This window comes from Carcharhinus amblyrhynchos, chromosome 5 (genome assembly GCF_965287045.1).
Source record: "Carcharhinus amblyrhynchos chromosome 5, sCarAmb.v2.hapA, whole genome shotgun sequence".
Taxonomy (NCBI): Eukaryota; Metazoa; Chordata; class Chondrichthyes; order Carcharhiniformes; family Carcharhinidae; genus Carcharhinus; species Carcharhinus amblyrhynchos.
Window position 1 is genome coordinate 109504121 of NC_137328.1, and position 17079 is coordinate 109521199.

The window sequence follows — 17079 nt, forward strand, 5'->3', positions numbered from 1 at the left end:
AGTGTGTCGCCATTTTGAACAAGCGGTCATCATGATCAAAGTGGACACACTTCGAGAAGAGCTGTAGAGTCTTTGAAGCATTTTCTTTCTCCTACCCAGTGCATTCGACAGTTGAGAAAACAGTGCCTGACAGGGGAGACATTTTTCAGCCATGCGGACACAGTGTCCAGTCCATCGTTGTTGATTCTGCATGAGTCTTGCCCGAATATCTGGTGAAGCTGACTTCAGGAAAGACGCTCATATGTGGCGGTCTTCCCATTGAATATGGAGAATGCAATGGACTTTACTGGTGGAATTTCCTTTGCATTCTTTTACGTTGCTGATAACATAGTTCAGGTCTCCCAGTACAGGAACGCGGTGACGGCAATGTGGCCCAGTCCACCTCGCAAACCAACCTCCTGTCCATTGACTAAGTCCACACTTCCCGCTGCCTTGGGAAAGCAGCCAGCATCATCAAGGACCTCACACATCCCGGACATACTTCTTTTCACCTTTTCCTGTCAGGAAAATGGGGCAAAAATTTGAGAATGCTGGGGATGGGATTTACCAGCCCATCCCACCAACCAGATGGAAGATGACCCCCGCTGTGGTGGGACTTTGATGGCAAGATGGACGAGACATGCAAAATGCCATAGCCTTTGGCGGGAATGGAAGATTGTGCCGGTGGCCAATGGCGAGCTATCTTCCCTGCCAAAAAACATGCCCTGCACGGGGTAGGGTGGTGGTGGGGGAGTTCCCTTTTGACTTCTGAAGCATTTGCACATTTTTTCCCTCCATTTTGTAAGGATAAATCTGGGCTGCAGCCACCTCGCCTGCCATGGTATCAGCGTGGGCGAAGGTCCGACAATGGAAACCCATTGACCTCAGGCGGGAATTTCCAGTCTCATTCAAGTGAGGCTGTAAAATCCCACCCCTGCTGTGTTTAATTAATGTTGGGAAGCTAACATTAGCTCTTATAGGAACACAATGTCCAAAGATGTGTGGGTTAGGTTGATTGGCCATGCTAAAAGTTGCCCTTCAGTGTTCTGAGACGCGTAGATTAGGGGGATTAGCGGGTAAATATTTAGGGTTAGGGGGTAGGGCCTGGTGGGATTGTGGTCAGTGCAGACTCGATGGGCCAAATGGCCTCCTTCTGCACTGTTGGGTTTCTATGTTAAAGAGACAATTTCAAAACGAGAAGCAGGTTAGGAGTCAATCGTGTGGGTGTGGATCTGGAGTAGACTCGTAAAGGAGGCAAATTAAGGAAGGACATTTATGAACCAGTTGGGCTTTTACGACAATCTGACTATGTCATGGTCACCAAAGTAAAAAGTCTGACGACACCAGGTTTTAGTCCAACCGATTTATTTGATAGTAAACGCACAAGCTTTCGGGTTAGTCCCTTCGTCAGGTGAATGGAGAGTTCTGGCCTCAGACAGAGCATATAAAGCACAGACAGTTTACAGATTACTGATTAGAATGCGAATCTTTACACCTAACCTGCTGTTCAAGTCTTGAAGTGGCCGACAATGTGAGTGGAAGGAGCACTGATCAACGGTTAAAGAGATGTGTATTGTCTCCAGACAGTACAGTGTGGAGACAATACACATCTCTTTAACCGTTGATCAGTGCTCCTTCCACTCACATTGTCGGCCACTTCAAGACTTGAACAGCAGGTTAGGTGTAAAGATTTGCATTCTAATCAGTAATCTGTAAACTGTCTGTGCTTTATATGCTCTGTCTGAGGCCAGAACTCTCCATTCACCTGACGAAGGGACTAACCCGAAAGCTTGGGCGTTTACTATCAAATAAATCGGTTGGACTAAAACCTGGTGTTGTCAGACTTTTTACTGTGTTTACCCCAATCCAACGCCGGCACATCCACATCATGGTCACCAAAACCAGGCCTTCATTTCCAGACTTATTAAAGTGAATTCAAGTTCTCAAATTGCCACGGTGGGAATTGAACTGACATTCCCTCGATTAATCCAAAAGCTCAAGTAGGGCAGCATACACACTGCACTGCTGCAGCCACTGCGTTTGGGGTTCTTGGCTCCATTAAAATAGCACAGGAATTTATACAAATGTGTTAACATGGCAGTAAAAATAGTGCAGAGAGGAAATGAAACCGGCAGCTGGTTTAATGAAAAAAGGTGAATGTCGTGACAGTAAACTAGACAAGCGTGGCTAATGTTTTTATAAACACACTTCAATCCCTGCTGTGCATAAGGAAACAACCCTGGGAAAACGTAGGAAGCATAATGATTTGCCTGTACTTAAACCACCTTCAGTGTTACACAGGTCTGAAATGCGTTCTGCAGGTGCCTACTCAAACAGTGGTAATTATGAAGTGCAATTTTTTTCCATAGATACAGTAGATGACGTTAGTCAACCAGATGTGATTTATGGATAGCATCAATGAGCCCTAATGGAAGTGTCATACCCCTGAAGCAGGAATTAGGTAGTTATTACACTGGATATACAGATTATGACATGTGACAAAAGAAATGAAAACTGAGACACACCTCAATTAAACTGTTAAGCATTCTTTGGTTGGGGCTTTTTTTTCTTTCATTCATTTTTAGGACATGAGCGTTGCTAGCAAGGCCAGCCTTTATTGCGTGTGCCTTACCGCCCTCGCAAAGGAGATGGTGAGCCGCTTTCTTCAAACGCTGCAGTCCATGTGGTATAGGTACAACCGCAGCGCCATTCGGGAGAGGGTTCCCGGATTTTGACTTACCAGCAGTGAAGGAATGGCGATATACTGTCATTCCAAGTCAGGAGGATGCATAACTTGAAGAGAGACTAGATGTCACTCTGAACTGCCTTCTGCAATGGCTGCACAAACCACTCAGTTCAAGGGCAGTTAGGGATGAACAACAAAGGCTGGCCTTGCCAGCGACGTCCACCTCCTCTGAGAGAGCTTTAAAGAAAAGGTGGTGGTGCTCCCATGTCTGTGATGATACAGTGCCTTTAAGAAATGGATTTTACTCATGTTTCTTTACACATTTTTCAAGCCGTTCCTTTGCAAGATTTTACTGTTGATGAAATATCTGGAAGTGGTGACCTCTAATTTTGCTGAAGCAATATGATGGACATCATAATTGTTTTTAATCTGGACTAATGCAGTGTCCTATGGTTTTAATGATCTCCTGGGACTGCTGACTGGGGCTTGATCTGGGGATTATTGACAGGACAGGTGATGCCTGGGGAACAGTCTTTTTTCCACAAAATAGTCCAAGGTCTTAGTTTCATTTTGCTCAGGAGCTGTTTGAACTTCAGACTGAAAGCATTGTTTCTTGTTTCCCTCTCTACAGATTTGGAAATTCTACTGCCTGTGAGCTGCTAGTTAGAAGCTGGTGGAGGTAGGCAGCGTCTTTGCCATTCTCTCGCTCTCTCTCGCTCTCTCCAGGGGCATCTAAAAGTTCCAGGACTGAGAAGCCCCAGAGTTATAATCGTACATTTCTAAGGATCAATACACAGCAGGTGTTAAAAAGCCGCAAAATCTAGCATCATCTGAGCATACTTGCTTATTGTGCTAAGTCTAGCAAGAGGTGTGTGTTTGTGAGATGTTGTTTGATTTGGAACATCATAGTTAGCTGTTAAGGTACAATGTATCATACTAGATTTGATTTATTATTGTCACATGTATTAATATACAGTGAAAAGTATTGTTTCTTGTGCGCGATGCAGACAAAGCGTAGGTGGCATGGTAGCAAGTGGTTAGCACTGCTGCTTCACGGCTCCAGAGACCTGGGTTCGATTCCCCATTTGGATCACTGTCTGTGTGGAGTTTGCACATTCTCCTTGTGTTTGCATGGGTTTCCTCCGGGTGCTCCGGTTTCCTCCCATAGTCCACAAGTGTGTGGGTTAGGTTGATTGGCCTTGCTAAAATTGCCCCTTAGTGTCTTGAGATGCATAGGTTAGAAGGAATAGTGGGTAAATATGTAGGGATATGGGGGTAGAACCTGGGTGGGACTGTGATAGGTACAGACTCAATGGGCCAAATCGCTTCTTTCTGCACTGTAGGGATTCTGTGATTTCATGATACGGTTCATAGAGAAGGAAAGGAGAGAGTGCAGAATGTAGTGTTACAGTCATAGCTTGGGTGTTGAGAAAGATCAACTTAATGGAAGGTAGGTCCATTCAAAAGTCTGACAGCAGCAGGGAAGAAGCTGCTCTTGAGTTGGTTGATACATGACCTCAGATATATATATCTTTTTCCCAATGGAAAAAGATGGAAGACAGAAGGTCTGGGGTGTGTGGGGTCCTTAATTATGAAGGCTGCTTTGCCAGGGCAGCAGGAAATGTAGAAAAAGTCAATGGATAGGAGGCCGGTTTGCGTGATGGATTGTGTTACATTCACGACCTTTTGTAATTTCTTACGGTCTTGGGCAGAACAGGAGCCATACCAAGCTGTGATACAACCAGAAAGAATGCTTTCTATGCTGCATTTGTAGAAGTTGGTGAGAGTCGTAGCTGACATGCCAAAGTCTGAAAATTGTAATTGATAAAAGCTATGCAAATTTTTCTTATTATATGTTAACTGTTCTTAAATAAACTTTGTTTGATAAAAGCTCCCCATTGGGTCACTTGAATCGTACCTGGAGTTAAACATCTTACGTTCACCCATGCCAAATTTAAAGCTAAAAACTTAAGGTCGAGGCTGCCTTCATAAAACATTTTGGAGTTTCTGGCCTGTGTCATTCTAGTTGCTTTTATCGTTCTAAACGGTAGAAGTCACAATTTGGAAGGCAGTGTTGAAGGAGGATTGGTTAGTTGTTGACAATGCATCCAGTAAATGGTAAACACTGTGCGTCAAAGGCAGAGTGAATATTGAGGATATTGGATAAGGAGCCGATCAAGGGGACTGCCTTGCCTTGGATGGTGTTGAGCTTCTTAATCACAGTCCGTGATGCGAGTGGAGGGCATTCCATCACCTTCCTGACTTGTGCCTCATGGATGTTGGACAGGCTGTGGGGAGTCAGTGCTGAACCAATGTAATAGAGTAAAATAGAATGCAAAAACAAACACAGGAATATAACGGATTATTTGCGGTTGGCTATCCAATCTGTTTCAAGTCTCCAGCAACATGAATGAAGATGATGGTGATGTTCTCTGTGGATGCCCTCAAGATGCTTTGGATTAGAAATGATAAGAATGAAGGAGAATTTTAGCAACTTGCTCTAAGGTCTTATTTTATTTTCTACTGCAGAGCCTAGCATCAAGTTGATGGACAACACGTAGCCAAACATGGAAACTTACAGAAGGTTATCATTTGATCTGAGGACTAAACTTGAAACAAGAGTTGAAGAACTTGTCTATAACACTATCATGATGTTTTTCCAGCCAATGTCGCCTTTCCCACTGGAAGTATGGAATTGCTGAAACTTTCTCTAAAGTGGAGGCATCCACTAGGTTTGATCAGCAATTCTTTGGCAGAGCTCACCTCTCTGCATCTCTTCAGACACAGCAGGAGCGCTCGGGTAAGAGTGAGAGACCGGAGGAGTAGACTGCTGAAGCCTCCTCTCAATTCCCTCAGGTTGCTGTGGCCGGGGATAAAGACAAGTGAAGCACGGTGGCACAGTAGTTAGCACTCACAGCGCCAGAGACCTGGGTTCAATTCCAGCCTCAGCCACTGCCTGTACAGAGTTTGTAAGTTCTCCCCATGTTTGCTTGGGTTTCCTCCGGGTGCCCCGGCTTCCTCTCACGGTTCAAAAATGCGCAGGTTAGATGGATTGGTTATGGTAAATTGCCCCTTTGTGTCGGGGGATTAGCAGGGTAAATGAGTGGGGTTATAGGATAGGGCCTGAGTGGATTGTTGTTGTACAGGCTTAGTGGGCCTAATGGCCTCTTTCAGCACTGTAGAGATTCTACGATTTTATGAAGTGCTGGAGAGCTTTCCTGACACATTGCTCTGGTCCTTTATTGGAACCCTTCCCTCGATAGATGATGCATCATCCTTCCCTTCTTAATTGGTCAAAGAACATGGAGTGGGAGAGGGGGGTGCCAATTGCTTGCTTCTCATAAAGGCCTGGAAATGCTATGTAGAATGTCAAGTTGCAAACCCAAAACCCATCATTCCAGCAGAGTCTAAGGGTGACAGGATTCTGCCCACAAAGAGTGGTTTTAAGTCTTACAAAGACATAGGATGGTATCTGTGGGAATAAGCCTACTTTGAACGAAGATGGAATCACAGAATTAGGGGTGAATTCTGTCACTGAACTAGAAGAGTAATTGACATGGACAGGTACACCACAAAAAAAGGTATGAGGATAATTTCTTGGGAGTGGCAAATTGCTGAGGAGCTATGTTCAATACACACACAACAACTATAGATAGGTGTGAAGAAAAATCAATGACAAGTTCAAAGATTCTATATTGCAAGCACCAATGCTTATCTGCAAAAAGAAGTTCAAATGCTGTATGACTCAGGAAGACTGACGAGTAGAAAACAATGAGAAGTTTGTTCACTTAAAGATGATCTCAATTCAAACACTGATGAAGTGTATCTCAGGACACTGTGAGAGGCTAGGGAGGAAATTGCGGGTCCTCTAGCAGAGATACTTGAATCGTCTACAGCCATGGGTGAGGTGTCTGGACATTGGAGGATGGCAGATGTTGTGCCTTTCTTTAAGAAGGGTTGCAGGGAAAAGCCTGGGAACTATAGGCTGGTGAGCCTCACGTCAGTAGTGGGTAAATTGTGAGAAGGTATCCTGAGAGACAGAATCTATAGGCAGCGAGAGAGGCAAGGACTGATTAGGGACAGTCAGCATGGCTTTGTGAATGGAAAATCATGTCTCACAAATCTGATTGAGTTTTTTGAAGGGGTAACCAAGAAAGTTGACAAGGGCTGTGTTGTCTACATGGACTTTAGCAAGGCCTTTGACAATCTACCACATGGTAGATTGTTGTTCAATCTCATGGGATCCAGGGTGAGGTCGCCAAATGGATACAAAATTAGCTGGATGACAAAAGACAGAGGGTGATTGTAGAGGGGTATTTTTCAAACTGGAGGCCTTGACCAGCGGGATGCCTCAGGGATCAATGCTGGGTCCACTGTTATTTGTCATTTATATTAATGATTTGGATGAGAATTTAGGAGGCACAGTTAGTAAGTTAGCAGATGACACCAAGATTGGTGGCACAGTGGACAGTGAAGAAGGTTATCGAGGATTGAAGCGGAAACTCGATCAATTAGGCCAGTGGACTGACGAATGGCAGGTGAAGTTTAATTTAGATAAATGCAAGGCGATGCATTTTGGTAGATTGAACCAGGACAGGACTTACTCAGTTAACGGTAGGGCACTGGGGAGTGTTATAGAACAAAGAGACCTAGGGGTACATGTTCATAGCTCCTTGAAAGTGGAGTCACAGGTGGACAGAGTGGTGAAGGAGGCATTCAGCATGCTTGGTTTCATTGGTCAGAACATTGAATACAGGAGTTGGGACGTCTTGTTGAAGTTGTACAAGACATTGATAAGGCCACACTTGGAATACTGTGTGCAGTTCTAGTCACCCTAATTTGAAAGAATATTATTAAACTAGAAGGAGTGCAAAGAAGATTTACTAGGATGCTACCAGGACTTGATGGTTTGAGTTATAAGGAGAGGCTGAATATCCAGACTGGGACTTTTTTCTCTGGAGCGTAGTAGGCTGAGGGGTGATCTTATGGAGGTCTATAAAATATTGAGGGGCATCGATCAGCTAGATAGTCAACATCTTTTCTCAAAGGTCGGGGAATCTAAAACTAGAGGGCATAGGTTTAAGGTAAGAGGGGAGAGATAGAAAAGGGTCCAGAGAGGCAGGTTTTTTCACACAGAGGGTGGTGGGTGTCTGGAACAAGCTGCCAGAGGTAGTAGTAGAGGCAGGTATAATTTTGTCTTCTAAAAATATTTTGACAGTTACATAGATGAGATGGGTATAGGGAGATAATGGCCAAATGCGGGCAATTGGGACTAGCTTAGGGGTTAAAAACAAAGTGGTGGCATGGACAAATTGGGCCGCAGGGCCTGTTTCCATGCTGTAAACCTCAACGACTCTACGACGCGAAGACACACTGATCTGTCTCAATAACGATCCTGCTTACACCTTGTAGGTTCTTTTCCAAACCGGAGACTCCGAGTCACAATCCTTTGTCGCACTTTCTATGTCAACGCTTATGATACAAAACCCCAGGTAAACCGTTACAAATCCTATTGAAATGTAGAGTCACCATGTAGTAGCAATCTCCAGCCACTCAGTGGCACTGTGGCAGCACAGTGGCACATTGGTTGGCGCTGTGAGAGGGACCTGGGTTTGATTCCTGGCTTGGGTCACTGTCTGTGTGGAATCTGCACGTGCTCTCCATGTCTGAGTGGGTTTCCCTCGGATGCTCCAGTTTCCTCCCACAGTCCGAAAGACGTAATGGTCAGGTGCATTGGCCATACTAATTTCTCGCTCTGTGTACCCGAAGAGGCATCAGAGTGTGGCGATTCAGGGACCTTCATGGTAACTTCATTGCAGTGTTAATGTAAGTCTACTTATAACAGTAATCAATAAACTTTAACTGGGTGGCTTCAAGGCCATACCGGTGCAAATGTTTAATTGCCTCTTCCTGTGCTGCATTATGCTATAATTCTAAACTCCTAAACATCCGGCCCAAAAAGAGAAAGAAAAACAAATTAACACAAATAGACAAAGGGAAGAGAACAGGAATAAAAATGGAGGAGAACCTGAGGAAATATACAAAGAGATGTGGAAAGAGGGAAGTTGCACATCAGTCAAAATAAGAGAATGTGTCACCTGATTTGGTGTGAGCAACATCACAGGGGAGCCACTAGCAATATATCAAAGTTGTGCGTACTATGCACGTCTGTAAGCATCACACTATAAATATATTTTCTGACTCATGCTAGGCTGCACCACAGGAGACTTTTCTGGATTGAGATCAAAATTAGCTGCAAGTCACTATTTGAGAAAAAGCTCCCTCACTCCCTGATTGTCCGTGATGAGTAGAAAGTTACAGAAATAGGTACTGCATGTGACGTACGTTTTCTGTAAAATGAACGCACACAGCTGATAGCTTGGCGTGAGACCCTGGTGAAGATTGTCGGGATGCCAGTGATGATGAAGTAACAGCATATGTGCACAGCTTGACAGCATCAGTCCCAGTGTCTGAACAGGCACTTGGGCAGATCAGACAGGAGGCTGCCGAGGACAGAGCTGTACGGATTCTCTGACAGCCTGGACAAAATAGAGCAATGCCGCTTCGAGGAAGCAGTGGCCTGCACGGGATGACAGAGGCAAACGCAAGGGGATCAAGGATTCTTTTTCAACAGGGAGTACGGCTGTAATTTTTTTTTGCAGCCCACTTTTTGATGAATGGAACTGTATGGTATTTTGACGTTAAGAAGAGCAAGCAAGTCCCGTGTGGTTCACTGCTGGCCAGAACTAGACCAAGATATAAGCAATCCAGAACTCCATGTCTCATTTATCAGACATGGGGAGCGGATCTGTGTCCAGTTAACACCAAAGCATGACACTAAGTTGCTTCAGCTTCCTCAGAATACAAGAAAAGTTTGTTGGTTGTCATCCAATTATCCAATGGTCTGCTCATTGACAAATGAGGGTCAAAAATGATTCTTCCAAACGTTGAAACCAACAATGAGAAACCAGAAAATCCAAGTCTGGATAATATGACATTTACTATCTTTGTGGAAGGGATGAAATCTCTGGCTCCCTTTTATATTTCAAACTTCTCAGTTCGAACATCTCTTCACCTATATTCAAAATGAGCAACAAGGAGTTTGTACATTCTCCCCGTGTCTGCGGGGGTTTTCTTCGGGTGCTCCAGTTCCCTCCCACTGTCCAAAGGGGTATGGATGAGGTTGATTGGCCATGATAAATGGCCCCTTAATGTCAAGGGGAGTAGGAAGGTAAATATGTGGAATCGGGCCTGGGTGGGATTGTGGTCAGTCCACATTCGATGGGACAAATGGCCTCTTTCTGCACTGTCGGGATTCTATGATCTTCTCATGATTTAATTATCATAATAATCCTCTCATGATGCACAGAACTGGACACAGGACTCCAAATTGGATTGAATTTATGCATCTCTTTGGCCAGAACCTTGTCACCATTCATGCTGGTGGGATTTTCCCATCCCGCTGCAGTGAACAGAGATTTGGCTGGTCACCAAATTCTCTGCCTTAGCTGCAGCAGGAGTGTGGCGTGAACAGTCGGTAAGATCGCGCCTCCATTCCAGCTCCCTTGATATAAAGATTAACCTACTATCGCTTTATTGGTTGCTTTACATCACTGTCCGCTAATTACAACAACTTCTATATGTTCGGCCTGGAATTTCTTGGCTTATTCCTTGCTCTCGTTGGTCTCATTACAACGGCTCAGTTGGTTGACTGATACGCCACGCTGATAAGGAAATATCCACCCTCCTCATAAGAACATAAGAACATAAGAAATAGGAGCAGGAGTAGGCCATCTAGCCCTTCGAGCCTGCCCCACCATTCAATAAGATCATGGCTGATCTTATTGAATATAAGATCGTGGCTCAGTTCCACATTCCCGCCCTCTCCCCATAACCCTTAATCCCCTCTCTTATCAAAAACCCATCAACCCGCGTCTTAAAAATATTTAGCGAGGCAGCCTCCACCACTTCAACGGGCAGAGAATTCCAGAGATTCACCACCCTTTGAGTGAAGAAGTTCCTCCTCAACTCCATTCTAAACCGCCCCCCCTTTATCTTGAGGCTGTGCCCCCTAGTCCTATTATCCTTTCTGAGCGGGAAGAGTCTCTCCACCTCTATCCTATCCATCCCATTCATCATCTTATACGTCTCAATGAGATCTCCCCTCATTCTTCTAAACTCTAACGAATACAAGCCTAGTTTATTCAGCCTCTCCTCATAGCTCAACCCCCTCAACTCCGGCATCAGCCTAGTAAACCTCTGCACTCCCTCCAAGGCCAAAATATCCTTGCGTAAGTACGGCGCCCAAAACTGCACACAGTACTCCAGCTGCGGCCTCACCAATGCCCTATACAGCTGCAGCAAGACCTCCCTACTTTTATATTCAATCCCCCTCGCTATGAAGGCCAGCATCCCATTCGCCTTCCTGACCACCTGCTGCACCTGCAAGCTGGGTTTTTGCGACTCATGCACAAGGACCCCGAGGTCTCTCTGCACTGTCGCCTGCTGCAGTTTTTCGCCACGTAAGTGATAATCCTTCCTACCATTATTCCTACCAAAGTGGACCACCTCGCACTTGCCAACATTAAATTCCATTTGCCATTTCCTGTCCCATTCGCCCAGCCTATCTAGATCCTTCTGTAGACTCTCCACACCCTCCGCACAATTTGCCTTTCCTCCAATCTTGGTGTCATCAGCAAATTTCGACACCCTACACTCGGTTCCCTCCTCCAGATCATCTATATAAATGAAATAGCTGAGGCCCCAGCACCGACCCCTGGGGCACCCCACTAGTCTTTATGTGCAATCTCTGCTGACTTTGGCTGGACGAGCAGAATTGGATGGGGGGAAGGATCCACCCCGATCGTTTCAAGTGACCTCCGACTGGGAGAGAATGTGGATGGGATTGAGTCCTGCTCCAATGGCCCTCACAGATGTCGACCGTGGTTCAGCTGGTAGCACACTCAGCTGTGAGTCAGGAGGTTTTAGATTCAAAGTCCAAAGCCAGGACTTTCGCACAAAGACCAAGACAGATAATCCAACGCAGTACTGTTGGGAGTGCTGCACTGTTTGGAAGAGACATTAAACTGGGATCCAGTCTACCCTTGCAGGTGAGCGGCACGGTGGCACAGTGGTAGCACTGCTACCTCACAGCACCAAGGACCTGGGTTTGATTCACAGCTTGGGTCACTGTTTGTGTGGAGTCTGCACCTCCTCCCTGTGTCTGCGTGGTTTCCTTTGGATGCCCCGGTTTCCTCTGATAGTCCAAAATACCTGCTGGTTAGGTGCATTGGCCGTGCTAAAATGTCCCTCAGTGTACTCAAACAGATGCTGGAGTGTGGCGACGAGGGGATTTTCACAATAACTTCATTGCAGTGTTAATAGAAGCCTACTTGTGACACTAACAAAATAAACTTAAACTTAAAAGATTCAATGGCACAGTTTTGAAGAATAGCAGGAGAATTTTTCCTGGTGTCCTGGCCAATATTTATCCTTAAACCAACAACACATAACTGGATTATCTAGTGATTGTCACACAGCTGCTTGTGGGAGCTTGCTATGTACAAGCTGATCTTCATTGACATCGCAACAGTAAATACACAAAGTAAATCATTGGTTGTAATAAGCTTTGGGATGTCCTGTGATCACTGAAGAAGCTATACAGACGCAAGTTTTTCTTTTTCTTGCCTCGTGACTCAGAAATACACCAATCTCTGAAGCATAATATAACAAACATAATGAGTTTAAACTCCCAAAATTAACACCTCATTATGTCACAGTCCAAAGCTGACAAAAATCCTTACTGTTTTCTGGTTGAAACTTCTTTATGCAACTTATTTTCATCCTGTAGTTGCCAGCATCGGAGGAGTCTTTAAAACCTGAAACGTAAAAAGGGAGGACATCACAACTCAAGAACCACCTTTTGTCTCAGAGTAGCCACCCCACTCCACCACACAGATAGATGCACCACAGAAAGCATCCTTTCCTCATGTATCACAGCTTGGTATGGCTCCTGCTCTGACCAAGACCACAAGAAACTACAAAGGGTTGTGAACGCAGCCCAGTCCATCATGCAAACCAGCCTCCCAAGCATTGACTAAGTCTACACTTCCCACTGCCTCAGAAAAGCAGCCAGCACAATCAAGGACCCCACATCCTGGACATACTCTTTTTTACGTTCTTCCATTGGGAAAAAGATACAAAAATCTGAGATCATGTACCAACCGACTCAAGAGCAGTTTCTTCCCTGCTGCCATCAGACTTATGGATGGACTTACCATATACTAAGCTGATCTTTCGCGACACGCTAGCTGTGACTGTAACATTATATTTTGCATTTTGTCCTTTGCTTCTGTTCTATGTACTCTATGAATGGTATGCTTTGTCTGTATAGTGCGCACAAAACAATACTTTTCACTATATACCAATACATGTGACAACAATAAATCAAGTCAAATCAAATGGAAATAGATGGCAGATACCCCTTAATACAATACAGCAGAGGAACAGGCCCTTCAGCCCACCACATCTATGCCAATACATGGTATCGATCCCTCTGTTTCCTTCCGTTTCATGTGTATATCAAAAGCTATGAAGCCATGAAGACGACATTGAAAAGTACATCTTCCATTAAATTTATCTCATCATTCGAATTGTGCACAATGATGACATTTACAGTGAATCTGAGGTACTCAAGTCGCTTTGCCTCCTATTGCAAGAAACCGCTGACTTGTATCGTGTTAAAGCATAAGAACATAAGAACATAAGAAATAGGAGCAGGAGTAGGCCATCTAGCCCTTCGAGCCTGCCCCGCCATTCAATAAGATCATGGCTGATCTGTTGTGGCTCAGTTCCACTTTCCCTCCCTCTCCCCATAACCCTTAATCCCCTCTCTTATCAAGAACCCATCAACCTGCTTCTTAAAAATATTTAGCGAGGCAGCCTCCACCACTTCAACGGGCAGAGAATTCCAGAGATTCACCACCCTTTGAGTGAAGAAGTTCCCGGAGTTGAGGAGGAACTTCTTCACTCAAAGGGTGGTGAATCTCTGGAATTCTCTGCCCGTTGAAGTGGTGGAGGCTGCCTCGCTAAATATTTTTAAGAAGCGGGTTGATGGGTTCTTGATAAGAGAGGGGATTAAGGGTTATGGGGAGAGGGCGGGAAAGTGGAACTGAGCCACAACAGATCAGCCATGATCTTATTGAATGGCGGGGCAGGCTCGAAGGGCTAGATGGCCTACTCCTGCTCCTATTTCTTATGTTCTTATGTTCTTATGCTTTAACACGATACAAGTCAGCGGTTTCTTGCAATAGGAGGCAAAGCGACTTGAGTACCTCAGATTGAGATGTTGATGGAGTGGAGATGCTCGCGAGCAGATGCAAAGTTATGATGGAAAGTTGACTTAGAATCACTCCTGTCCTGTTTCTCCAAGTTGGGGCACAGTAAAAGTGAGTCAAGTTCTGGCCTTTTTGCAGCTGGAAGTGGGAAACAGTATTTGAAAAGTGTCGTCCAGGGAGTCAGTCAGTGAACAGACACAGGTCAAGTGCCCTTGTTGGACCTACTGTTGGATATACTGTTTCACATTGAACTAATGGCACGCACTTGACTACTAATGGACCAGGCTTTGGTCAGCCAGTGCTCAAATTTTTCACTGATAATTCTTTAGTTACTTAACAGGAGTGGTCTATTCAGCTCCCACGTAAACGAAGGGAGAAACTGAAATCACCCCACGGTCTGCAGATACTCGACTTGCTGTTTCCACAAGCTCTTGGAATACAAAAGCAGCACTGTACCCCGAGGACTCGTTCCGATTCAAGGCATTGGTCATAATATCTCAAAATAAAATGCACCATCTCTGCGCCTGAGAGATCAGAGCAATTGCCCAATCTGCTGAAACTCAGTAAAAAGGTACGGATGCGTTCCCTCTTTTCCAACCAAAGTCCCAGACATGCCACACAGCAAAGACTCACTAGCATCAGCCTCCCATTGCTGGTCTGGCTGCAAAATATAATTTTTATGATTTGTGGGTTTCAGGTACAATGGGTCGTGCCATTCCGAGCACCTGGGTTTCTTGTGTCCATTCCAATTGACAAAGTTAAAAACAATCGGGAAAAAAACATACTGCTCTCGCCGGTAATCACCTTCTTCATTTCTGCTTGCTTTAGCTGCACCTGAACCCAAAGGACCCGAAGATTAGATGCCAGATAAAACACTAGCTCTCTCCGAATTGTAACGAAGATGGTAGCAACCTCACCTCTCAGTCAGCAGAACACAAGGTCTAGCTGCATCCACCCCCACTCCCCCCAGGATTTAAGTACCATAATCTAGGCTAACTGTTCAGTTCAGTGAGGCTGAGCGGGGCTGTCAGAGTGTATACATCTTTCAGGGAACTCATCTACCTGGTCTGATGAGCATTAAAGACCACATGGAATTACTTGATGAAGAATAGGGGAGTCTTGCTATTGTTCTCTCCAACGTATATCCTTCAACCAACATTTCTTTTGACCAATGACATAAAAATGCTGGCTATTTATCTGTGTGACATGGCGACTGCATTTGTCAACGTATCTAAAATGATGACACTTTGGGCGGCACTGTGGCACGGTGATTAGTTGCCTCACAGCGCCAGGGGCCCGGGTTGAATTCCCAGCTTGGTTCACATTCTCCCCGTGTCTATGTGGGTTTCCTCCAGGTGCTCTGGATTCCTCCCATGTTCCAAAGATGTATGGATTAGGTCGATTGGTTATGATAAATTGAATCTAAGTGTCAGGAGATTAGCGGGCTAAATACATGGGGTTATGGGAATAGGGGCTGTGTGGAATTGTGGTCAGCGCAGACTTGATGGGCCTTCTGCGCTGTAGGGATTCAATAATTCCATGACTTGAGAAAGTAATTTATTGCCTGTGAGGTGTTACATGATATCCTGAGGATGCAAAAATCAGCGTGTCAATACAATTATAGTAACATATGACTTAGGAGTGAGAGAAGGTTAGTTGACCCTTCAAGCCTGCTCCACCATTCAATAAGACCAAGGCTGATCTAGTTGTGGTCCCAAATCCACTTTCCTGCCTGCCCCTTGACTCCCTCGTGCATCGAGAACCGATGTAACGCTGTCTTGAATAAATTCAATGACCCAGTCTCCACTGCTTTCTGGGGAAGAGAATTTGTCCCGTCAATAGCCTTAAGAACAAAGAACAAAGAAAAGTACAGCGCAGGAACAGGCCCTTCAGCCCTCCAAGCCTCTGCTGATCATGATGCCCTAGCTAAACTAAAAAACAACCTTTTCCTCTTACTCAGTCCCTATCCCTTTATTCCCTGCCTATTCATGTACCCACTCAGATGCCTCTTAAATGTTGCTGATGTGTTTCCTCCCACCACCTCCTCTGGCAGCACGTTGCAGGCATCCACCACTCTCTGCGTGAAAAACATCCCCCACACATATCCTTTAAACTTTCCCCCTCTCACTTCAAACCTGTGCCCCCTTGTAATTGACCCTGAGGAAAAACCTCTGATTAACCACCCTATCTATGGCTCTCATAGTTTTGTAGACCTCTATCAAGTCTCCCCTCAGCCTCCGTCTTTCCAATGAAAACAATCCTGGGTTTATTCAACCTCTCCTCACAGCCAACACCCTTGGGACCAGGCAACATCCTGGTGAACCTTCTGAGAGATTGTTTTTAAATCTCAGTCTTAAATTGGCGGCTCCTTATTCTTAAACTCTGTTTCCTTGATTTGTTCTCTCCCACAAGAAGAAATATCCTCCCAGGATCTACCTTACTAAATCCTCTCAGCCACCTATATACTTCAGTAAGATTAGCTCTCAAAATCAATGGGTGAAGGCCCAGCCTGTTCAGCCTTTCTTCATAGAAAACGCCCTACATCCCAGCAATAAGCCAAATCAATTTATTTTTCTTCATAAACCATCACCAGGTTTGCGAACATTTTTCTTGCGGTAGCTAAATCTGTTCTTAATACTCTGACTCATGAGGCTAAATTTGTCTTCTTGACTGTCAAGTAGTTCCCCACTGTCACTCGTACAAGGCTAAATTCATTGATTTTGCTTCCCAAAAGGGGAATTGGAATGGAGTCCAGTTTGGAGAATGGGCATTGCTCTATTACAACCTGATCAGCAAGGCCCAGCCAGGAGGATGGGATTGGAGAATCTGTCCTGTAGTTTCATATTCATGGTTGAAGTGTTGCAATGGGGCCAAGAGACTATTCACAATCATGAATTGCCTGGTCAGAGTATGGAAGAGAAACTGCTCCCATTTGCAGAAGAGTCAAGATCCCGAGGACACAGATTCAAAGCCATAACACCCAAAGGCGGTGTGCAGGAAAAACTACATACAGTGGTTAGCACTGCTGCTTAACAGCGTGAGGGGCCTTAGGTTCAGTTCCAGCCTGGGGTGACTGTT

The 17079-nt window shown here is 45.0% G+C and overlaps 1 protein-coding gene across 6 annotated transcripts in view; it reads right to left on the reverse strand.

Moving 5' to 3' along the window:
- Positions 1-17079, reverse strand: part of tenm3 (teneurin transmembrane protein 3) — a 909202-nt gene that overhangs the window by 705356 nt on the left and 186767 nt on the right. For all 6 annotated transcript variants that reach the window (XM_080189440.1, XM_080189438.1, XM_080189437.1 and 3 more), the window contains exon 3: positions 12469-12543. The gene's annotated coding sequence lies outside the window, so the exon portion shown is untranslated. The remainder of the gene's footprint in view (positions 1-12468; positions 12544-17079) is intronic.